Below are 24,952 nucleotides of genomic sequence, written 5' to 3'. Positions count from 1 at the left end.
GGCACACCAGGCCGGGTGCGCATGAGACAGTGGCCGCTCTGGAGAAGAGCAAAGCCTTTAGCATCTTAGCGTGATCTCACGTGTGGGTTCACGAGTCCTGTCCCATCCTGGTCATGGTGTCCAGAAAAACAGGACGGTACGTAAGTGGCCCTGTTGCTTTTGTGAGGATGAGGGAGCTTCAGGGGGTGAGAAGGGAATGGTGGGTGTGGCGCAGGAGATGGGCCAGCAGAGGGGTGTCCAACCTGGGCAGCAGGCAGGAGAGCCCCAGAGGTCACCTCCATCGGAGACGCAGGCACGCCCTTCCCCACCTGCAGCCCTGGGCTGTCTCCCTGGCATCGGAGTGTGAGGGGAAGAGCTGCCTCTGAAACCCCCCACTGGCCCCACCATCTTATGATGGTCCCGCTGACCACTGGGGCCATGGTGCCCCAAGCCTTGGCCTTCGCCTTCAATTTGGGCCCGGCTGGCAGTGCCCTGACTTGGCAACGAGACGCTGCCCAAGTCTCAGATATTCGATGCCTCACATTGCCAACATGGAGCCATTTCCCACATGGGGAAACTGAGGCACAGGGGAGCACCCGGGCATTGGGGCACCTTGTGACCCAAGTCCCCATAGCGACTTGAGGTCTACAGTCATCTCTGTCCTAGCCCCATGGTGGGGAAGTGGCCACTTGGGCTTTGGAAAGGGTGCTCATTTGGAAAGAGGCTTGCCTGCTGTGTGAGTGTGAGGTCAGATGGACTTGGGGGCCGATGGGGCCTTGTCATGTGGGGGGCAGGGCTGGGGGTGGGGAGCCGAGCTCGGCCCTTGGCAAAATGCCCAGAGATTTGTCAAGCGCCAGTACTGGCGTTCTCTGTCCGTTATGTTTACGTTATTTGAATAGAAGAAGTCCAATCACATCGCTTCCCCAGGTGTGAATCACTGCCCACTTGGCAGGGACCGCAGCCTCGGTTTGGCCTTTGGACACCACACGCAGGTGTCATGACCCTCCTGGCTTTGGGAATGTGGTGTCTGGCTTACGGCTGAGGGTCCCCGTGCCGGGGAGCACTGAACGCAGCCGCCCACATGTGGATTCATCGGACAGAGCGCAGCTGCTCCGTTTCCCATCCACGCTGTTTTTTGTTCCCCTGGACAGCAACGCCATGGCGGGAACACCCAGTCCCTCCAGAACCGCCGAAGCCTTCCCCCGGCGCCTGCTCCCGGCCTGCGGGCTCCCAGCGCCACATCCTCCCCCAGGCATGGCGAGGCCCAGCTGGGTTGCCAGGCATCTGCACGGCCCTAGTCCTGAACCAAACCACAGCCGCAGAGCTGAGCACGTACCTGCGTCTGTTTGGTTTGTTTCCCAGGAGTCTGGCTCCAGATTAAAGAACCGTGTGATGCCGCACTTTGCTTTTCGGGTACACGCCTCTGCACACTGTGTGTCTGGTGGAGGGCAGGGTCCTGTGGTTTCCAGCAAAGCCGACCTCCATGGAAACGCAAGTGGAAAATGCTTTCTTGAGAAAGTTCCAGTCAATGACAAAATGGCCCTTCCCCAAGTGCCGTAGTCTCTCGCTGAGACCCTGTGCCAGTGTGGGGAGGTGACCTTCCCTGAGTGCCGCAATGTCCCCTGTGCTGAGACCCTGTGCCAGTGTGGGGAGGTGACCTTCCCTGAGTGCCGCAGTGTCCCCTGTGCCAGTGTGGGGAGGTGCCCTTCCCTGAGTGCCGCAGTGTCCCCTGTGCCAGTGTGGGTGTCCTCAGGGCTGAGCAGGGGCCCCGTGGCTGGAACTTGGTCACCTTTCGAGCCAGACAGCCTGCGAGGGAGACGCCCGTGGTCACCACCACAGCAGGTGGCAGCCGTGCGCCAGTTCTCAGCCCCGTCCACACCTCATAGTGTTAGGCATGAACTCTTCATCCTGCTCCAAACAGAATGAGAATGTCATGTCGCAGCCTTGTCTAGAAAGCTCACCAGAGAAGGAAGGTAAAAGCAAGCCCCCGAAAAGTCACAAGAAGACGACCCTGTGTGAGCGGTCCCTGACCCACTGATTTGACGTCCAAAATGGCTTCCACACTGGATTTCCTGCTTCCCCACACCCTCGGTTTTGGCTTAGGGCCAAAGCCATTCTAGCCAGAGCCATGGGTCCTTCCCATTAGCAGGCCTTGCTTCCTGCTTCCCGCACTTCAGAGATGGGCGCCGACCACACAGGGCAAGGGACACGCTGGGTGCCCTCAAGAGGAGTGGGTGGAATGGCCCAGAAATACCCCAAATAAATAAGGCTGGGCATCGGTGGCAAGGATGGCAGAGGGGCCAATGAGCCACTGCTGAGCGCAACCCGGGCTGGGCTGGACAGAAGCTTGAGGGGGCCAGGCGGGCAGGGACGGGGGACACAGAGGAGGCTGCGGTGCTCAGGGAATGAAGCCAGCATGACCGGACGTCACCCCTTGGCCAGGCTGCACTGGGCCCCCCGCCACATCCCCTGCGAGGTCAGACCACAACCCAAACAGTTGTTTGATCTTAAAACTAAGCCTGTGTTTGTAACAGGAAACCAGCCCCAGCATGGCTGGGGTGAGTTGGATTCAAATGTGGTGAGTGCCACAGAAAACCTCACAGGAACGAGGGTACAGTCCAGGGATGCTCCCTGCTCGGAACAGGAGCTCCGGGCCGGGGTGCGCAGGCAATCCCAGAGGCGTCCAGAGGAGGCGCCACACCTAAACCGACCCTGGCGGGGTGACCTCAGCCTTTGAGGGTTCTCTTGGCCCCGAGGTCAGTCCCAGGGCACAGATCCATGGGGCTGCCCCGAGCCAGCTCTGAGGATTGGATGGGCTTCCCCCATTGTCTGGGGACCCTGACGAACACCACAGTCATAAAGCGCCTTTCATTCTCCTTTCAGGTCTTTTCGCTAAAATGCCACAAGAAAGGGGACTACGGCCCAGTCCCAGGCTAAGCGCGCTGCACAGCCCCCACCGGGCCTCTGCTTGGCCCAGACAACTGGAAAACATTCCAGGAATCTCAGCATTGCAGTTTTGTTTTCTCTTGGCTTTGCGAGAGTTTAAGGAATGTGTAATTATTTATGAAATGCCAGCGTCCTGGCTGCGGAAGCACCGATTGAAGAGAGAACCAGGCAGATGCAGGGCCGTTCCTGGCTGGAGCTTTGAGCCCCACCGACTTTCCCTGCCACAATGCTGGGAATTTCTGCTCCACTCATGGGCATCGGAACTCCAAGGTGGAGCAGGACCTAAACAAACTGTAAAGGGAGGTGGAACCGAGATCTGTGTGCGTGTTCAGAATTCAAGCAGGGTGAGTGGGTTTCCTCCCTTCATGTCCGCCCCCAACCCTGAAGAGTCCTTTGAGGAGTGCCGGTGTTTCCTGCAGGGAGCCCGCCTCCCCTGGCCCTTCCGAGGTCCTGAGCCATGCCGGAGGGTCTTCAGCCCTCAGCCCTGCTGGGCTTCAGCTACTGTGGGACTGCAAGGTGGGGTGGAGTCGCCCTCAGAGGGTGCCAGGTCTTCACGGGTGAGTTGAACACCCCGTGGACGCCTCGTGTCAGAGCCCTGGGAGGGGGTTTCTGAGGTTCAAGATCTCAGTGGAGCTGCCGTCCTTTCTGGGACATCTCTGGGTACTTGGCGAGAGAGCAGAGGTCAGTCAGAGGCGCCTTGGCCAGCACCAGCCCCTCACTCCCCGGCTATGCGGTAGGTAGCCCCTTCTGGTCCCCCGCTGTCACCTCCACTTGGGGCCCAGCTGGCACTGCCCTGAGTCCCAGGTCTCCAGCCCAGATCAGCAAGATGGACCCTTTTCCAGATGAGGAAGCCAGGGTGCAGAATGGAGCCGGACGCAACGTGCTTTGTAAACGGTGCCTTCCAGGCGGGCTCAGCGGTGAACACAGACAGACCCGCCTTCCTGGAGCTCACGCTAGCAAAGTCAAGAAGAAAACCACGTGGCCACCTTAGCAAACACAGAACAACATCTGGGAACATTCAACAGCCATTCATGAAAAGGTTCTCAGCAGGCTAAGAATAGAAAGGAATTTCCTTAACTGGATAAAGGGTCTTCAAAAAACCTTCAGCAAATACAGTACGGCACTAAATGGCAAGACAGAGAAACTGTCCCTGTCAGACCAGAACACAGTAGACAGGCCTTCTAACAACATTTCCGTTTAGCATCCTAAGAGAGGCTATGGCTGTCATTCATAGGAGGGAGAGACCGAGAGACAGAGACAGAGACGTAGGGAAACAGACAGAGACAGAGAAATACAGAGAGAAACAGAGAGATAGAGAAAGACAGAGAGAAACAGAGACAGAGACAGAGAGAGAGAGAGACACTCACAGAGAGAGACAAGGCATTTGCAGGGAGATAATGAAACTATCTGGAATAAAAGAGAAATGTTCTTCACAAATGGCATTTGCTGTGGTTAGAATGTCTCTCCCAAAACTCATGTTGAAACTTAATTGCCATTTTCCAGATGAGGTGCAGAGTGGAGGCAGACGTGTTAAGAGGTGAGGCCCTCCTGAGGAATTAATGTGGTTGTCGAGGGAGCTCGATAACAACTACAGCAGTATAGTTATAAGAGGGAGAAAATGAACAAAATGAAAAGAAAATAACACAGATAAGAAACGAGAGATAAACATAGAAATTTAAAAGGATTTACATGTATATTATTAGATATAATAAAAAGTAGCAGCTGGGCGCGGTGGCTCACGCCTGTAATCTCAGCACTTTGGGAAGCAGAGGCGGGCGGATCATGAGGTCAGGAGATCAAGACCATCCTGGCTAACACAGTGAAACCCCGTCTCTACTAAAAATCCAAAAAATTAGCCAGGCGTGGTGGCAGGCACCTGTAGTCCCAGCTACACAGGAGGCTGAGGCAGGAGAATGGCGTGAACCCGGGAGGCGGAGCTTGCAGTGAGCCGAGATTGCGCCACTGCACTCTAGCCTGGGTGACAGAGCGAGACTGCGTCTCAAAAAAAAAAAAAAAAAAAAAAGGTAGCAAGTATGTTGGATGCAAACCCAGCATTCACAATCCATCAATCATAATTCCGTCATCCAGAAAAAAAAGCTTTTTTTTTTTTGAGATGAGGTCTCGCTCTGTCACCCAGCCTGGAGTGCAGTGGCACAATCTCGCCTCACTGCAACCTCCGCTTCCCAGGTTCAAACGATTCTCCTGCCGCAGCCTCCTGTGTAGCTGGGATTATAGGCACCCGCCACCACACCCAGCTAATTTTTGTATTTTTAGTGGGAGACGGGGTTTCACCATGTTGGCCAGGCTGGTCTCGAACACTTGACCTCGTGATCTGCCTGCTTTGGACTCCCAAAGTGCTGGGATTACAGGTGTGAGCCACCGCGCCCAGCTGACAAAAGCATTTAAAATTTAAAAATCAAATAAAAGATGCACAGAACAATTGAGGAAAACATCATAAAACTTTACTGAGAGACCTATTCACTGTCTGCCCTCCCTCTACCACATCACTCCTGACTGATGGTGTGGATGGAGCTCCTGTCTATTGTCTGAGTTTTCTGATGTGGAGCGCGTCATCTCCACCAAAGCATGACTTTGCATCTCTTTTCCGCGTCACCAGCTGTTACCGAATGGATGAAGGAATTAATTTTAAGCGACGCTTGCTCCTTCTGCTGTGGGTGCTGGTACTCTGGCACAGCCCATCTACGTTTTTTGCTCTTTTGAGTCGAGGGTCAGCCCTGTGCCGTGCGAGGTCGAGTTGTTTTGTGTGTGTGTGTGTGTGTGTGTGTGTGTGTGTGTGTGGTGTGTGTTGCATTCTTACTCTTTACTTTATCCTATAGTCTGGGCCTCTGCTTCCCACACATGTCCCCTGACTCACCCTGTGGAGAGGGGCGAGGGTCCTCCAGAGTATGGGCTCACTCTTTGGGGGACCCATCTAGCTCAGGCTTGGTAGCCAGGCCAGCACTCTCTCCACCTCAGCCACATGTTCTCAAAGACCCTCCATGATGGCAACCTCAGGGTCCCACAACCCGAGAGCGTCTCTAACTCATCAGAGAACATGAGAGGACTTGGCTGGGGGCGCCTGCCTTCTCTCCTAGTCACCCCACTTGAGTCTTGCAGAGCCTGAGATGGAATCAGCAGCCCTGGGCATGGGCTCCCCTTGGGTTCCCTTCCTTGGAGCCTCTCAGCAAGGCCGCGTGCTTGTGGGCCCTGCTTATCTGACTGCCCTGGACACCCTGCAGGGGAAAGTGTGTGCACACTCCCTGCTGGCCAGCCTTGCCTCAACGTACAAGTTCTTATGAAAGTGCACATAGCGCTTGCATCGTAGTGAACTTGTGCCAGGAGTTTCCAGGTGGGACTGCACACCCTCAGCAAAGCCTCCGTGCTTCCTTCCTGCTGTGTCCCTTCACCCACAAATCACAGGTGAGGGGGATTCGATGCTGCCCAGATGGTGTTTCTGCTGCACTAGGATTCATCCAGTGGAATATGCACTGCCAGCTACATATGAAATTTTACATTTTCTAGTAGCTAAGTAACACTAAGAAAAAAGAAATAGGTATTAATTGTAATATGTGTTGTTTAACCCAATGTAACAAATATTATTCCAGCATGTAAGCAAAACGTAAAGGGTGTTGCTGAAGCATTTTGCCTTTTCTTCCCCCTCCTGCCTCTTCCCACCCAGGCCTCTGCTTTGCACTTGTAGAACCTGCAGCTTTGAGTAGCAGTTTCAGGGGCCAGCAGCCCCCGTGTCTTGTGGCCTCCACACTTGACACTCAGGCCTAGGCTTGTAACCCCAGACTCAGGAGCTGCTAAGCCAGCCGCAGGCTCTCTAAGTTGGCTTAGGGGGCCCTGGCTGGGAGACGAACTCTGCCTTGCACTGAACATTTTGCTCCCTGGCATGGCCTGTGAGACCCAAACCTCCACTCGTGCCCAGGATGTGCGCCTGTTCCCTGTGCAGAGACCCTGCAGGCCTGTCCTGGCTCAAGGACGCCTGCCCCTGTGGTACATTCTGCATGCTCAGAGCCACAGGGCTGTCCTCCCAGAGCCCTCTGTGCTTCCAGCCCCGGGCCTGTGTTCACTGGACAGGAGGGCCATTGCCATCAGGGGTGTCTCAGCTCCTGCCCTAAAGAGGCCCCAACGCCCTGTCCAGGCGTCTGTGCTGAGTGTGAGTGACAGTCTCTGGTTCCCTGCCCATGTTTAGAGGGGAACAGGCAAACGAGAACAGGGCTGAGGAAGTAATCATGAAGACAGAGTGGGCATAGAAGGTGGAGCCGCCTGATCTTTGCAGGGCAAAGCCTCGGTGGGGGGCAGACCCTGGACCCCAGAAAGCAGGTGGAACCGCCCTCGGCTTCTCCACAGGACGTCCAGGGCAGCAGGCCTGTGCTCTGGACTCAGCGGCACCAGGTTCAGGGAGGCCCTACAGGGGCAAGGTCTTTCCCACCACTCGCCTGGGACCTTGGGAAGAGGATCATTCTCACAGCTACCCACAGCCACAGCCGAGGCCCTGGGAACTGCAGGTGCAGGGTCAGCTCTGGCCCAGGCTGCAGGTCAGAAGGGCCCGTGTGTGGAGGAACCACCAGGAGATGTGGAAAAGTCAACAGCAGTGCTAGGGAACAGCCAGGGGCAGGGGGAGGTGGGAGGTGGCCAAGACTTCTCCTGTCCTGCTGCCAGCTCTCCCAGGGCCACATGAGCCCATGCAGGGGTCAGGGGCATGCCAGGACAGCAGTGCACACGAGTAGCTCAGCCCCAGTCACGGTGTCTGAAATGAAGACTCCTCAAGCAAGCCTGTGGGAAGAGCCCGTGTCCCTGACTCTGCCCAGGGAACGCAGGGGGTGGGAGCGGGGCCTGTGGGAGGGGGCTGGCAGCCTCTGGGCTTCCTCCCTCTCCTCAGGAGCTGACCGTTAGGAATTCACAGGGAAGGGGCCAGCTGAGCCGGGAGGGGGCTCGTTTTCCAGAACATTGTCCAAAATTCTGGGATGAACTTTCCCTTCAGCTCCAACACGTAAAGAGCTTGGAAACCACAAAGTGAGAATCATCAATTTGTCTTGGACCCATCAAAGAACCAAGGTCAAAGGGCAGAGTGCCAGCTGACACCTGGAGAAACAGGTGAACACAGAGTGTCACAGCTGAGATCTGCCCACCTAAAGCCAAAGCCACTGGACCCAGAAACTAGTGCACACATGTAAATGATGGCTTTGAGGAGGTGGCAGAGGCCGGGCGTTGGCCATGTGAGGGTGACCATCTCCCTGGAGCTGCAGTCCTGGGGCTCTCACATTCATGAGTTTTACTTTCAGGAACCCCACTGGGTTCTCAAAGATCCAAAAAGACCCCCTCTGGGTCTGGCAGGGGAGGAGAGGAGTAATCACTGTGGAACACAGCCAGGGCATCTGCCACAGCATCCACCTTTCCAGGGCAAACAGACCTTACCAGGGCCTTATCCCACCTGGACAAAAGGCACTCCTCCCACGCCAGCTCCCTGGAGCTTTCCTGTCTCACCCCAGTGGGGGACCCTATGCCACTGAAAAAACACTAGTGAAGGTCACAGGCCAAGAAGCAGACCCAATGAAAGACAGAGGCTTCATTATAAGATTGTATAGCATGCTCCCTTCCCACACACCTGACTACCACACAACCAGGGTTCTATTATGACCAGGTTGCAGTGGATTACAGCTGAGTGAGCTACCAGATATGGATTCTATTTAAAGAGGAGGACCTAGGGAAGTCCAAAGTCAAAAGAGGAGACACACGCAAGGACATTAGGGGAATTTGAAGTCTCTGGCACCTAGAGCTATGGAAAATATTACACGTGGCCTAACTCTAGCCAGATTAAAATAAAACTTCAATCTAAATCCCCACTTTCCGCCATTCCTATTACTCAATGCATCACGTATGGCTTTCAACAAAATATTGCAAGGCATGCCAAAAGGTAAGAAAAAACTGAAGAGCAAACACAATCATCTGAACAATACTCAGATGTGGCAGAGGTTTTGGAATTACCAGGCAGGGAATGTAAAGTAATACGTTAAAGGCGCTCATGGAAGAGCGGACAGCATGCAGGAACAGGTGGAAGCTCTAAGAAGGAATCATAAGGAAAGGCAGGAATCAGCTGTAACAGAACCAAAGAAGGCCTTTTCTGGGCTCATCAGTAGATGGGACAAAGCTGAAAATGAATTAGTGCATTCGACAATAGGCCAACAGAAATGTCCCAAACTGCAGTTTAGGAAGAGAGACAAGAATGGGGAAAATTCAGGACATCCGAAAATTGCAGAAGAATTGTAAAAAGTGTAGCACATGCATAATTACAATACCAGAAGGAGAAGAAAGAGAGAAGGGAGAAGAAACATTTGAAGTAATAATGGCTGAGAACAGTCCATAACTAATGAAAGACACCAAACCACAGATCCAGATCCAGGAAGCTCAGAGATCAACAATAAATCAATAAATCTCAAGAAATCTACACCTTGGTATATCATATTCAAATGACAGAAAGCCAAAGACAAAGAGAATATGGTGAAAGAAGCTGGAGGGGAAAATGCCTCACCATTAGGGGGACAGAGGCGGAAGCGACGCTGGACTTCTCCTCGGATGATGAGACGTAGTGAAATTGGCACTCGCCTCTCGGGTGTTCCCCCTGAAAACACTTACCTCTAGTCTAATCATGAAGAAACATCAGACAAATCTTATTTGAAGACCATTCTACAAAACACCCAACCAGTACTACTCACAATCATCAAAAACAAGGAAAGCCTGATAAACTGTCACTGCCACAAGGAGCAAGGAGCCTAAGGAGGCGTGACCACGACGCGTCACATGGGATCCTGCACGGGGTCCTGAGGCAGAAAAGGGACATGAGGTGAAAACCAGGGGAATGTGAATGGGCTACGGACTTTTGTTAATGGCAGCGTGTCAATATTAGCTCACTAATTAGGACACATCTAGCAAATGAATGTAAGACGTTAGCAGTAGGGGAATCCTGAGTGCCAGGAGTATACAAGCTCTCTGCAGCATCCTAGCAGTTTTTCTATAGCTTCAAAACTGTTTTAAAATAAAAAATATATTTTTAAAATATCAGAGAAAAAATATTTTTAAATATATAGATGAAAAGTTGGCAAACTATTTTTAAAGAGAAATGAACGAGCTCAAAAAGAAATAAAAATTCTAGAAGTGAAAATGAAATAAATGAAAAAATATGTTTAAAATTAAAAATTAGAAAAACAACCCTTAGGATAACCAAGATGAGGCATGCGCGGGACTGCGCTGGGTGAGATAGGCCACCTGTCCATATGGAAGGAAAAGGCTCAAACAGAGCAGTGGACAGGAGGACCCAGGCCCTGGGTCCAGTCGTGGGACCTTGACAGCATCTCCCAAGCCCCTTGGGCCTCAGGTTCCTCATCTGTGGAAAACGATAACTGGATAAGCTGGTCCTTGGGCACCCGTCCAGCTCTGACCCTGGATCATGCTAAATGGCTGCCCTGACCCACCAAGGTATTCAAAGCATGCCGTTCCTTACATTTAATTTCTCCTCCCAGGCCAAGCCTTCTTTTGCTCAGTTTACCTCTTGGGGGAGCAATCATCTGCCCCCTCACCTGGGAACCAGGTATCCCCAATACTGGAGCCGCCCTCAGGCCTGGTCTGCCTGGTCCTTAGCCCTGCTCAGAGCTCCCCACCTCCTGTTCACTCACCCAGGTGCTCTGAGGGGTGACTTCACTCGGCTCTCCTCAAAGCCCCACTTCCATCCCTCCTGTCTCTCAGCCATGGGCGTGGTGCCTGTTCTGGGGGTGCAGGTGGTGGCAGAGGCACCGGCCAGTGAGGAGGGGCCCACGGGGGCCACAGCTCTGCATCCAAGGATCAGGAGAGGATCACGCACGGCAGGGCCAGCTCAGGGACGTGAGGTAATGGGAAACGCAGTGAGAGACCAAGGCCTGTGCCAAGCTCATGTGTGGCTCTGGATGAAGGGGCCTAACTGGGGGCAGAACCTGAACCTGCACTATCCACTCCTCACCCCCTGAAAACCCGAAGTTGAGCAGAAGATGCTGGATCCCACAACATGCGTCAGCCCCCCGCCTCCCATGCTTCAGAAGGAACTCTGAGCCCCACTGGGATTTCGTTTTAAAACCATGGTCTTTGGGCCGATGATGCAATTCAAGACAAGAAAGGGCAACTTTCTGAGATGATGACCAGCCTGGGAGGCCCAGCAAGTCCCCCAGCTCCAGGCCAGGGTGAAGGATGCTTATGAGAGAAACAGGCATTGCCGGCCTGCCTTCATCAAATAGGATCAGAATAACTTGTTGGTCGTTATTTTGATAGAGCAGAGAGGTTTCTCTGGCTCCCTCTGGAGTCTGCTAAGAGACCTCGAGATCGGAGAAGAGCTGTTGCCATTTTCCACTGAGAAGCCTGCATTCCTGGGTGCAAACGAGTGACGCCCACAGTGACACCCCGTGGGGCACATCCAGTTCCCACCAGGCGCTTTCCTTGCTGTGTTTTAAGTGCCACTGGTGAAGACCCGTAGGGGCCCTCTGGGGGTGTGGGGGTCCCACCCCTCTTCTGACACTGGGCTGCCATCTGTCAAGCCCAGCCCTTCTTCCTCCTTCCCACGCCTGGGCCGCTCCCTCAGGCAGGACCACACGAGGCAGGACCCTCATCCAAGCCCAGCCGTGGGAACCCAGGCCCCCCTCCCCGCCCCGCCCTTTCAATCCATCCTCAGGGCAGCTCGGAGCCACCCTGCTCCCCCCAAAAGCCTCACAGTATGAGGAATGAAGCTTTTCACATCCTCCTGGTGTGTGTGTTGACGGGGGGAGTGGTGGGGGTGGGGGGTTGCCACAGGTCTTGGTGGCTGAACCAGATTCCTGGGAGGGATCTGTGTGGTTTCTGCAGAGGCCACAACAGGGAAGCGGTTATCAGCAGTGCCCATCACAGTCCCCTAGAGATTCAGGCGCTGTAGACATGTTCTGCCACCCACACCCGTGTCTGGAAACTGGCCCAGATTTTGAGGACCAGATGTTATAACTGAAACATTCTCCTATCCACTCCCAGGCTGTGTGGCCCCAGAAAAAGTCGATCAACCTCTCTGGACCTCCATTGACACCAGAAAGATACAATCTTTGAACTAAATCAGCCTGCAGTCCCTGCCTGCCCCAGTATCCCGTGGTTCCTCTTGAGTTTTGATCGGACCCCAGCCCTGCCCCTGGTGCTAACTCACTCCTGTGGGGAAGAGAGTTTGGACTGTGGTGGACTCGGGGGTGTAACCTGCGGGGCTGGAAGGGACCTGAGACAGCAGGCATGGCAGAGACTCGACGGTCCTGGACCTCAGAGAGCCTAGGGAGCCCAAGGCTCTTGTCCTGGCTGTGTGACCACAGGAAGCCACGTCTGTCTCCAGGCCCCACACCCACGCCTGGAGGGTCAGTGTGTGTCCAGTGCTGTACACACTGTGTGCCAGGAGTCAACAGAAAGCTCAGAGCAGGCTCTGGGGCCCAGCAGACGGCTTCCACCTGTGAGTTCCACGCTGGATTTTACAAGAGGCTGCGGGGGCACAGGGGAGTCATACAAGGCACCAGAGCCCACAGAGCCAGCAGGCATCCAGGCTTGAAGGTCAGCCCGGCCCTGAGCTGGATCCTCCATGCCTACTGCCTGCTTCACTTCTGAGACATCAGAACGGGGACTGGGCTGGGGCCAGGAGCGCAGAGCTGGAGCTTTCTCCATCATCCCTGCTGGCCTCGCTGGCTTGACCAAGGTCACGCTGAGGAGCGTGAATCCACATGCAATCCTAACAGCACGGAAGCTGCCGCCTGCCCTCACGAGACCCAAAGGCACAGGCTGAGCACAGGCGGTTTCTGCAGCAGCTGCAAACCTGACCCGAGAGAAACACAGCCTCAGATGCCCACCTCCTGGTGGACCAAGGGGACCCCAGAGCCACTCCCAGCATGGCGCTGTAAAGACCCCTAGAGCTGGAAGGAGAAGCTGAGTCCCAGGAGGGCTGAGGGTGGTTCCCTTTGAAAGGCCCTCCTATGGCCCTCATTTGGAGAAAGAGGCTTTAAAAACCATATAATTGGATGCAGGAGTCTATTTTCATTAAAGCAGTTTCCATGATGTAGCAAAGAAGCACTACAGCTCTCCAGTTACCAAAGCAGCCTGGGAACAATGGGATCATCTTAAAAAGTCGCCAAGGTACATTTCAGTGCCTGCAGCGGGCTGAGGACAACAGCTCTCAGAACACATGCCCCCAATCTGCTTTGTGTTTACCCAGGTTTACCCACCTCCAAAACGGTGCAGAACAACGCCTGGCTCTAGCGAGGCGAGGCTGCATCCGCCAGCTCTTGTTATTTCCTGTCCCAAAGCAGCCTATGGTGGAGGAACCAGGGAAACCAGGCTGTCCCGTGCATCTCTCCCCAGGAGAGCAGCCCTTTGCTGAGCATGACAGGGGAAATCAGTGAGACCACATTTTTTATTGAAAGCTCTGCGTCTGGCTGCTGTTTTCTGCCCTGCGATTGATTACAGAGCCTACTGGACGCGCCGGACAGCTCCAGGGTGGCGGGTGTGTTCCTGGCACAGACATGTGAGCTTGGGGTCATGAGGTTTAATGAACACTTTGCACCCTGTTGGCGCCTTGAAAGTTGATGCTTTCACAGGCGGCTGGGGCATCTGCCGGCAGGTTTTCCAGTTCAGCATTTTTCATTTTGCAGTCAAGGCAGGAGATGGGGGGAGAAGTGATAAAGTGGGACCTGGGGCATCTGCCAGAGCTATGCTGATGCTCCTTTCTATGCTCCTGGCAGAAGCCACAGCCAAGGGGGACACTGGTCAGCCGGCCGCCGCCCTGCACCCTGACAAATGGAGCTGAAGCCACAGAACACGTGGGCTGCTGTGTGGAGCTGGCATTCCTGCCGGGCTGTGTCTCCAACCCAGTAGCTCAGGCTCCCCAGGAGAGTTCCAGCAGCAGCGGCCAGCCAGCCTAACTCCATCCTGGAGCACACCTGGTCTCAAATCTCTGCAGACTCACTCTCCGAGAGAAGCGCCTTCGTGGTGGGTTGAATCGATGCCATTGGGACGTCACCAACAGCAACACACAGTACATCAAGTTGAGAGGAGGGCTGGTGCCCCACTTTTGGAGGCTGATGCCTCCAACAGACTGCCCTTGTGGTCAGCACCCTGCAGTCTCTGTGGGTTCCCTCTCTCAGGGTCAGCGTGGCCAGGAAGCATCTGCCAAGCCCTGCGCAGCACCAGCCAGATCCCCAATCTGAGTCTCAGATAGCAATGTGGAGTCCACATTTTCCTAATAACCTTAGTTCACATTAATGGCGATTGACCCTTTGGAACCTGCTTTTTATGGGGCATTTATGCAAAACCACAAAGACCAGAGGCTGCACATGTGCAGGTCCTGGCAGGGACCTTAGCAAAGTGTTCCCATAGTTACATCCTGGTGATGAGCAAAAAAGAGAAATTTTAACCAGAGTCAGACAAGACCGCACTCTCCTTCCACTCTGATTCCTCCCTGGTCCACATCCCCTGTGGCAGGAGCAGTCAGAGTCAGAGGAGGCTGGAGGGGCATGGAGAGTGATCATGGGAACACAAGGAGCATGGGGCGAACAGGGAGCATGAGGAGTATGTAGAGCACAGAGAGCATGGAGAATATAAGGAGCACTGGAAACACAGGGCACACGAGGAGTATGGGGAGCATGAGGAGTACGAGGAGCACCAGGAGCACAAGGAGCAGGGGAGCACAGACAGCACGTGGAGCATGAGGAGCATGGAGAATGTAAGGAGCCCTGGAAGCACAGGGCACACGAGGAGCATGGGGAGCACAGAGCAGGGAGCACGCAGAGCAGGAGTGTGCAGGGCACTTGAGGAGCACAAGGAGCCCTGGGGTTGCCCAGGTGGGGAACATGAAAAGCACTAGAAGTTACAGCCCTGGGCACATGTGTGTCCTCCACCACCCGGAGGGCACAACAGCTGTGGCCTTGGGGACCCTCCCCACTGGCCCCAGGCAGTTCTCTACAGCCCATGGCCCTCCTGATCCCCAGATTGTGAGGGCTGCTCATCCGCCCGGGTGACACCTTCCCAGGGCCCCACTGAATTCTGCTTCTACCTTGAACCTCTGTGATTTGAGATTGTGCTTTTCTCTCAAGGAGCCAGATCCTTAAACATCAGAGGGAGTTTCTTCTGAATGAGCACAAAGTTCCCTGAATTTTCCTGCCATCCTCCCTCCCTCTCTCTGTGTCTGCTTCCTGCTTCTCCGGAGCCACCTCCGCCCCTTGTCACTAATGAGAACCTCCAGATGCCTGCTTCAGGCCAGGTCACCCTCTTCAGCCGCTTCTTAAACTCTCTGCTTTGATTCTGTCAGTTCTGAATTATTTTTGTGCTTCTTTTCTTGGTTTGCTATAACCTCTTTATGCAGATATTTTCAGTAGAGTTTCTTCTTCTCAGAAGCATTTACTCTTGTAAGACAGTTGCTTCTTCCTGTGCTGCTTGTTTCTTGAACTTAGGAAGGAATGTCTGGTCAGGATGGCTTTGATGGTCTCTGCTTTCAGGATGCCATCTGTTTCACAAAAAATGCCAACAGCAGATCGAATTTCAAAACATTAAGCCATGAGAGACTTTCATTCATGCACTATTACGGACTAGATATCTAGAAAAACACCCCTGGTATAAAACATGTAAAATACTGAATAAAGTTATTTTTTTCCTGTTTTAATGCATGGCTGAGCGGGCAAGAGTGAGCAGAAGTCCAGAGAGGGAAGTGGGGTCAAGGCGAGAGGAGCCAAGGCAGTCCCCTGTGGCCAGGCGCACTGGATGCAGAATGGCATCAAAATCTGAGACCACGCAGGATGGAAAATCAGGCCTGAGAGTGCCACAGGGAGCTGGCACCTCCACAAGGTGAAACCCTCCATGAACAACTTAATAAAAAATGCTTATCAAGGGAGATAATAAGGAAACTTGCCTGCCTTAGCCCTGGCTCTGGGAAGGTGCAGGGAAGGTCTTTTCTAAGAATTCCTAACTATAAGCCCATATTCATGCAGCTGCGCATCAGAATTTAGGTTTGCTGTGTGTCCTAAACTCAAGCTGAGAATGAGGCTAATAGAAGCTCTAGTTTGTCATGTTCCAAGGCATCCGGCAGCCTATGTGAGTTGTTTCTGGAAGAACCCACCCCAAGCCAGACTCATAGACTCTTACAAACAGAACTCTATTCAACAAGAATTCCTCTTCAAAAAAATCACAAAATACATTGATAAACTGCCCAACATGAGTGAGATTCACCAGAAGGAGCAAACAGCAGAATAAGACCTATGAACATTGGATACAAATTACTTTTTAAAAAATAAGTATACTTTATATATTTACACGTGGGAGGGGATATAAAAAATATGACTAAGGAATACAAGACTATCCAAAATAACAAATCAGATTTGAAAGAGAGATAAATAGAACTTACAACAACGTGTGTGTGTGTGTGTGTGTATGAAGAAATTATAGCTGAAATCAGAAGTGAAATGGTGTGTTTAACAGAGGATATGACACTGTTTCAGGGAGAACTAGTGAACTGGAAGACAAATCTGCAGGACAAAGAGACTTCTAAACAGGTTCAAGATAAGCGGCATGAAGAACAGAGCAAGGAGGTAGAACGTGCATTTACTCAGACTTCTAGAAGAAAATAGAGGATAGCCATGTTGAAGAGACAATGGCTGAGAATTCTGAAGGTTGATAAACCCCAAACAGGGTAAATAAAAGAAAGTCAAATTTAGACACATTTTAGTGAAATTACAGAATACAAACAAAGAGAACATCTTAAAAGTAACCATAGAGAAAAGACACAGACCTCCTGGAAAGAATGCCAATTAGACTGACAGCAGACATTTTTTTTTTTTTTTTTTGAGACAGAGTCTGGCTCTTTCGCCCAGGCTGGAGTGCAGTGGCTGATCTCGGCTCACTGCAAGCTCCACCTCCCGGGTTCGCGCCATTCTCCTGCCTCAGCCTCCTGAGTAGCTGGGACTACAGGCGCCTGCCACCGCGCCCGGCTAATTTTTTGTATTTTTAGTAGAGACGGGGTTTCATCATGTTAGCCAGGATGGTCTCGATCTCCTGACCTCGTGATCCGCTCGCCTCGGCTTCCCAGAGTGCTGGGATTACAGGCGTGAGCCACTGCGCCCGGCCAACAGCAGACTTTTCAACAGAAAAAACAGAGGTCAGCATAATACCTTCAAGGACTGAAAGGAAATGCTTTGACCTTGACCTCTATATCCTGCAAAGCCATTTTTCAAGAATGAGCGCCGAAGATAATTTTGTTTTTCAAAAAAAAAAAAAAATGCAAGTTTACTATCAATAGATATTTCATAAAGGAGTTTCCAAGGGCAAACTTCAAGAAAGAGAGAAAGATCCCTAAATGATAATTGAGATATCAGAAGCAATGGCAAAGAATAAAATTGGAAACTGGGAGAACTGGCTAGTCATACGCAGAAAATTGAAACTGGATACCTTCCTTACATCTTATACAAAAATTAACTCAAGATGGATTAAAGACTTAAATGTAAAACCCAAAATTACAAAAAGCCCAGAAGAAAATCTAGGCAATACCATTCAGGACATAGGCACAGACAAAGACTTTATGATGAAATTGTCAAAAGCAATTGCAACAGAAGCAAAAATTGACAAATGGGATCTAATTAAACTAAAGAGCTCTGCACAGCAAACAAAACTATCATCAGAGCAAACAGACAATCTACAGAATGGGAGAAAATTTTTGCAATCTATCCATCTGACAAAGGTCTAATATGCAGAATCTACAAGGAACTTAAGCAAATTTACAAGAAACAAACAACCCCATTAAAAAGTGGGCAAAGGATATGAACACACTTCTCAAAAAGAGACATACATGCAGCCAAGAAACATACGAAAACAAGCTCAACATCACTAATCATTAGAGAAATGAAAATCAAAGCCACAATGAGATACCATCTCACACCAGTCAGAGTGGTGATTATTAAAAGGTCGAGAAACAGATGCCGGTGAGGCTGTGGAGAAATAGGAATGCTTTTACACTGTTGGTGGGAATGTAAGTTAGTTCAACCATTTGGAAGATGATGTGGCTATTCCTCAAAGATTTAGAACTGGAAATACCATTTGACCCAGAAATTCCATTTCTGGGTATATACCCAAAGGAATATAAATCGTTCTATTATAAAGATACATGCACGTGTATATTCATTGCAGCACTATTCACAACAGCAAAGACATGGAATCAACCCAAATGCCCATCAATGATAGACTGGATAAAGAAAATGTGGTACATATACACCATGCAATACTATGCAGCCATAAAAAGGAATGAGATCATGTCCTTTGCAGGGACATGGATGAAGCTGGAAGCCATTATCCTCAGCAAACTAACACAGGAACAGAAATCCAAACACCACGTTCTCACTTATAAATGGGAGCTGAACAATGAGAACACATGGGCACAGGGAGGGCAACAACATTTACTGGGGCCTGTCCGGGGAGGGTGGGTGGGGAGAGCACTGGGGAAAAGAGCTAATGCATACTGGTCTTAATACCTTGGTGATGGGTTGAAAGGTGCAGCAAACCACCATGGCACATGTTTGCCTCTGTAACAAACCTGCACATCCCGCACATGTAGCCCAGAACTTAAAAAAAAAAAAAAGAGAGAAAAAAACCCACACATGGTCAATGTCATTAAACATTAGCTGTACGGCCAGGCACGGTGGCTCATGCTTGTAATCCCAGCACTTTGGAAAGCTGAGGCAGGTGGATCACAAGGTCAGGAGTTCAAGACCAGCCTGGCCAACATGGTGAAACCCCGTCTCTACTAAAAATACAAAAATTAGCTGGGCTTGGTGGCAGGTGTCTGTAATCCCAGCTACTCTGGGAGGCTGAGGCAGGAGAATTGCTTGAACCCAGGAGGCAGAGGTTGCAGTGAGCTGAGACCATGCCACTGCACTCCAGCCTGGGCAACAGAGCACGACTCCATCTCAAAAACAAACAAACAAACAACATTAGCTGTACAAAACAATAGAAATTAAACATATTATTGGAAGTTAAAGAAAACAAAATAGAACTAAAATACTGGACATTAACAGCATATAACTCAAGATGAGTCGATTGGAAATAAACAAGGGAGAGAATTAAAATATACTTTTTTAAACCTCAGAATGCTCAAGTTATATGTATCTTATAATGAATGTTAGAGTAGGATTTTACAAGCAGCTCGGTAGTATCTTCTCATGTTAAATATATGCATATTCTATGACCCAACAACTCCGTTCTTTAGGTACATCCCAGTAAAAACCTTTATTCACCAAAATACTGTGTAAGAACGTTCATAGGACGACTCCTAATCACCCCATACTTAAATAGTCCAAATGTCCATCAAAGGCAGAATGGATGGATAGCCACGTATTCACACCACGGCAGCTTTGAGAATGAACAGAACCCACTTACATGCAAAACCATGGCTGGATCTTACAAAGGAGCAAAGGAAGGTTTTTGCATGACCCTGTTTACAGACAGCCCCAAGCAGGCCACACCCATGGACAGTGTCAGAAGTCAGAGGGGCGCTCCCCTCACTGCGGGGTGGAACAGGACCACGGAGTGGGCTGGGCCCTCCAAACTCTGTGTGCTGACTCCCTAACCCAAAATGTGACTGTCTTCAGAGACAGGGCTTTTGGGAGGTAACTGACAAATGAGGTCATGGGGTGGCCTTAACCCTATAAAACTGGTGGTCTTATAAGAAGAGGAAGAACTCTCTGTCTCTCCCCACCCTCCACGTGCCACTGAGGAAAGTCCTGTGAGGCAGGAAGAGGGTCCTCACCATAACCCAACCCTAGCAGACCTAGACCTGGGACTTCCAGCCTCCAGAAACAGGAGAAAATAAATTTCTGCTGTCTAGAAGTCCCCCAGGTGTATTTTGTTATGGCAGCCCATGCTGACTGAGACAGATGGTGACCGGTAGGAAGGCTGGGGCAGGGGCTTGTAGGGGGCCAGTCATGTTCTCTTTTGGGTCTGGTTACTACAAGTGTGGTTAACTTTGTGAAAATTAAACAAGTTGTAAACTTGGGAGATGTACACTTTTTTTGCTATGTATATTATACTTCAAAAAAGTTTACTTTTTATTTTAGAAAAACATAAACAATCCCTGAAATATGGTAAAGAGACAAATTTCATATCTCTATATTGCTCCCATGGACCAAATTCAGAACAATTTGGGCAACAGAAAAAAAATGAAGATAATGGATTATAAAATATTGAATTTCTAAAAATCTATGCATTCCTAGAGATCCAAGAGGGGAGAAGTAGAGGAGAGAGAGGAAAAGTGTGAAAATGAATTGCAAAAATAACTATTTGAAATGCTTTCTGAAATCGTAAAATACATTCAAAATAACTCCTGGATCAAAGCGACCATAGTGGAAATGAGAAGATTCTGGAATTGAATGATAGACTCCCCCACTCTCGGGCATGTGGGAGGCAGCAGGAATGGCTCTGAGAGAAATGTGTTAAACACTCACATGGAAAAGAAGAAGAGAGCTCAGTGAGCAAAGCATCTAAGTCAAGAACCCAGAACAGGAGGTTGAGCCCAGGAGACGCAAAAGGGGTAGACCGCGGCAGAGGCGACCTGGCCTCCCTTCTCCCTGCCTGGTCCTCTTCAGTCTTGCTCCAGCTTTGGTCTGGCATTCGGTCTTCTCACAAGAACGTGGAGCTCTGGCCACCCGCCTCCATCCTCTGTCCCTGCCCTCCCCCTGAGCCTTCCTCTCCTGACGAGAGGCCTGGTCCAGAGGAGGTGGTCTGAGTGCCACACCACGGGTGGGTGGGCTGCCGCCAGCCTCAGCCCTGACCCCAAAGCCAGGGCCACGGGGCTGAGGTCTGTGCTGGAGGTTGTGGGTCCTGAGTCCTGGGCCTGGAGTCAGGCATACATTCCCAGCCCAGCTCAGAACATGGGGCCACCTCTCTGCTTGTTCAGCAGTGACCCTGCTGGGCCAGACACCTCCACGGACAGGCAGTGGCCCCGGCATGCCAAGAACATGGACATGGGACAAAAAGGAAACTTTTTCTTTTTTTGAGACGGCGTCTTGCTCTGTCGCCCAGGTGGAGTGCAGTGGCACCCTGTCAGCTCATTGCAACCTCCGCCTCCCGGTGTTAAGCAATTCTCCTGCCTTAGCCTCCCGAGTAGCTGGAATTACAGGCACGCGCCACCAGGACCAGCTAATTTTTGTATTTTTAGTAGAGACAGGGTTTCTCCACATTGGCCAACTGTTCTCGAACTCCTGACCTCAGGTGATCCACCCACCTCTGCTTCCCAAAGTGCTGGGATTACAGGTGTGAGCCACTGCGCCCAGCCACAAAAGGGAAACTTTAAGTGAAACAAAACATAAGCATCCACAGTTGATCCTGCTTTGGGTCACCAGAGTGAGAATCTTCAAGTGTGCTCCACACCTGGGAGCTGCAACCTACAGCTGTTGGTCAAGGAGCCTCTCCTTGGGTCCTGGTGCTGCCCTGGGATGCCAGCCCCTCCTCCCCAGGGGTGCCAGGTCTCGGACACTCAGTGGCCAGGTGCAGTCCTGCCACCACCCGCCATGCTTACAGTGTGTGCTCAGGGGTCCCCTTGGCCCAGATGACCTCTGACTTTACTTCTGACACCCAAGCCCTGGCCCTTGCCCCAGTTTGGGAGGATCTCAGCCCCGCTGACTTGATGGCTTTCAGCTGCCTGAACTCTCCCCTAAAACTCTGCCTTAAAGCTCAGGGTGGCTTTGCTGAAGCAACACCCTCCCTCTTGAGGAAGGAGCCAGTCTGTCCCCTTTGTTTTGCCAGAGGCTCTGTGTCACCTAGCGTGGTGTCTGGGATTATGGCGGTCAAGACACTGAATCCTCCAGCCTACTCCGGGCGGATCAAGGCACAGGCCCACTGGCCCCAGCAACCTCACACAGCCTCTGTTTTCCCTTCAGCACGATGGGAGAGATTGCAAAGCTTCCCGAGAGCTCAGGTCCAAGCCTCTCCAGGAAGTCAACCACTGAATGTTTTTTCTGGAACAAGTTCCCACTGCACTCCTCTTTTATCACCCCTCCCCAGTATCTTGTTTTTCCCATCACAATCCCCAAGCTGGGGAAGAAGCTTTTCTTCCTGAAAGGCAGCCTGAAGTAGAAGCGTGGCCTGCTGAGCTCTGCAGAGCCTGGGTGTGTTTCAGCATACGACGGAGGGGCCATGCAGCGGCCATGGGTGCACCAAGGAGAGGGCCACAGACATGCCACGGGAGGCGGAGGCTATGGGGATAGGGGCCCACAAAGCGAGCACCGAGGAGGCCTCAGACATACCATGCGGGGGCTGCAGATGCACCAAGAAGAGCGTCATGGACGTGGCATGGGGGGCACAGGCACACATGTGGGAAGCCACCAACACACCACGAGGCCACATTCTGGAGCCACCACAGAGGGGGCCTCTAGGGGGCCACAGAACCACCTGTGGGGTCGCAGACTCCACCTTCCTCTCGCCAGAGAATTCTGTTTCACTTCATTTACAGGGTGGGCTTCTAGGTAAGACTTCTTCTAAAGGAAGTTTCTGTGGATTTCAGGAAAACAACTGGCATGAAGGTGACAAGCAAAGCTATCCAAAGACGTCATAATTCCCACCCTAGCCTCTCCCTGTAATGGCACCAGCTTGAGAGGGCAGCCAGGATGCCGACTGGCCCTCTCCGTGCTGGGGTGGGGTCAGGGCTGCAGCCCACAGAGGAAGCCAGAGGGATAACTTTAAAGTGGGGCAAAGTCCCAGTTCCCCAGTCCCATGGGAATGAACCCCAATCGGGAGAAACAAGAAGAAACTTTCCTAGACGCCTTCTCATGAAGGTGCAGAGCAGGACCCAGCAGCGGCTGGAGACAGGCAGATCCAGCGTCAGGGCACAGGCCTCGTGACAACAGACCACGGGCAGGAGAGCACACAGGAATGAGGGTGAAGTGGAACATTCCAGAAACACCACCGCTTGCCACCATGGGGGACAGTGTGGGACTGCCAGCGCCAAGCATCTGTGAGGAAGGGTCCAGGCTGCCCCTGGGCTTAGAGGCTTCCAACTTCCTGAGGACCCGACGACTAAAGTGTTAGAGCCATATAATAGGTGTCAACTCCACTTCTTCACGCAGGCGAGAGAGGGTCTGCTTGTAGTCACACACGCAGTGTAAGACCAAGCCTTTGACTGTGTTGAATGGACAGCTTGTCATCTGCTGGCTGGAAGTTTAAGTTGCAGCAATTCACTCATTCCTCAGGCTGTGCAAACACTGAGCTGCTGATCTCGCCACAACGGAAGATTAGTGATATGGTTTGGATTTGTGTCACCCCCTAAATCTCATGTCAAGTTGGAAGAGGGGCCTGGTGGGAAGTGATTGAATCCAAGGGGCCAACTTCCCCTTGCTGTTCTCATAATAGTGAGACCTCACGAGATCTGACGGTTTAAGTGTGTGCAGCATTTCCCCCTTCACTTGCTCTCTCCTGCTCCACCACAAGAAGATGTACCTTGCTTCCCGTTCTGCCATGATTGTAAGTTTCCTGAGGCTTCCTACCCATGCTTCCAGTTAAGCCTGTGAAACTGAGTGAATTAAACCCCTTTTCTTCATAAATTACCCAGTCTCAGGTAGTTCTTTATAGCAGTGTGAGAATGGATGAATACAGAAAATTGGTACCAGGAAAGTGGGGCATTACTACAAAGATACCTGAAAATGTGGAAACAACTTTGGAATTGGGTCATGGGAAGAGGTTGAAACAGTCTGGAGGACTCAGAAGAAACAGGAAGATGTGGGAAAGTTTGGAACTTCCTAAACTTGTTGAATGGTTTCAACCAAAATGCCGATAGTGATATGGACAATGAAGTCCAGGCTGAGGTGGTCTCAGATGAAGATTAGGAACTTATTGGGAATTGGAGTAAAGGTGACTCTTGCTATGATTTAGCAAAGAGACTGGTGGCATTTTGCCCCTGCTCTACAGATCTGTGGAACTTTAACTTGAGAGAGATGACTTAGGGTATCTGGTGGAAAATATATCTAAGCAGCAAAGTGTTCAACATGTAACCATGTGACCTGGCCATTTCTTTGTTTTATTATATTTATTTATTTATTTACTTATGGAGATGGATTCTCGCTCTGTCGCCCAGGCTGGAGTGCAGTGGAGCGATCTCAGCTCACTGCAACCTCCACTTTCTGGGTTCAGGCAATTTTCCTGCCTTAGCCTCCAGAGTAGCTGGGACTACAGGCACACATCGCCACACCCAGCTAATTTTTTTTTGTATTTTTAGTAGAGACAGGGTTTCACGTGTTGTCCAGGCTGGTTTCAAATTCCTGAGCTCAGGCAATCCACCTGCTATGGCCTCCCAAAGTGCTAGGATTACAGGCATGAGCCACTGCACCCGGCCAACCTGGCTGTTTCTAAAAGTGTATGCTCATATGCGTGAACAAAGAGATTATATAAAACTGGAATTTATATTTAAAAGGGAAGCAGAGCATAAAAATTTGGAAAATTTGCAGCACAGCCATGTGGTAGAAAAGAAAACCCATTTTCTGGGGAGAAATTCAAGCTTGCTGCAGAAATTTGCTTGTAAAGATGAGGCAAATAGCCAAGACAACGAGGGAAATGTATCCAGGGCATGTCAGAGACCTTCATGGAAGTCCCTTCCACACAGGCCCAGAGGCCTAGGAGGGAAAAATGGTTTCATGGGCCAGGCCCAGGGCCCAGCTGTTCTGTACAGCATCAGAACATGGCATTCTGCATCTTAGTCGCTTCAGCTCCAGCTGTGGCTAAAAGGGGCCAAGGTACAACTTGGGCCATGGCTTCAGAGGATGCAAGGCCTAAGCATTGGTGACTTCCACATGGTGTGGGGCCTGCAGGTGCACGGAAGTCAAGAGATGAGGTTTGGGAACCTCTGCCTAGATTTCAGAAGATACATGGAAATGCCTAGATGTCCAGGTATAAGTCTGCCTACAGAGCCCTCATGGAGAACCTCTACTAGGGCAGTGCAGAGGAAAATGTGGGGTTGGAGCCCCCACACAGAGTCCTC

At 51.4% G+C, this 24,952-nt stretch overlaps 1 protein-coding gene across 2 annotated transcripts in view; it reads right to left on the bottom strand.

The window, feature by feature from the left end:
• Positions 1 to 13,344: 13,344 nt before the first annotated feature.
• The window catches only part of TRIP13 (thyroid hormone receptor interactor 13), a 51,572-nt gene continuing 39,964 nt past the window's right edge, over positions 13,345 to 24,952 (bottom strand). For both annotated transcript variants that reach the window (XM_054555355.1, XM_054555354.2), the window contains exon 14: positions 13,345 to 15,451. The gene's annotated coding sequence lies outside the window, so the exon portion shown is untranslated. The remainder of the gene's footprint in view (positions 15,452 to 24,952) is intronic.

This window comes from Pongo abelii, chromosome 4 (assembly GCF_028885655.2).
Source record: "Pongo abelii isolate AG06213 chromosome 4, NHGRI_mPonAbe1-v2.0_pri, whole genome shotgun sequence".
Classification (NCBI taxonomy): domain Eukaryota; kingdom Metazoa; phylum Chordata; class Mammalia; order Primates; family Hominidae; genus Pongo; species Pongo abelii.
Note: the sequence above shows the minus strand (reverse complement) of the source record. Positions and strands in the feature narration are given on the sequence as shown.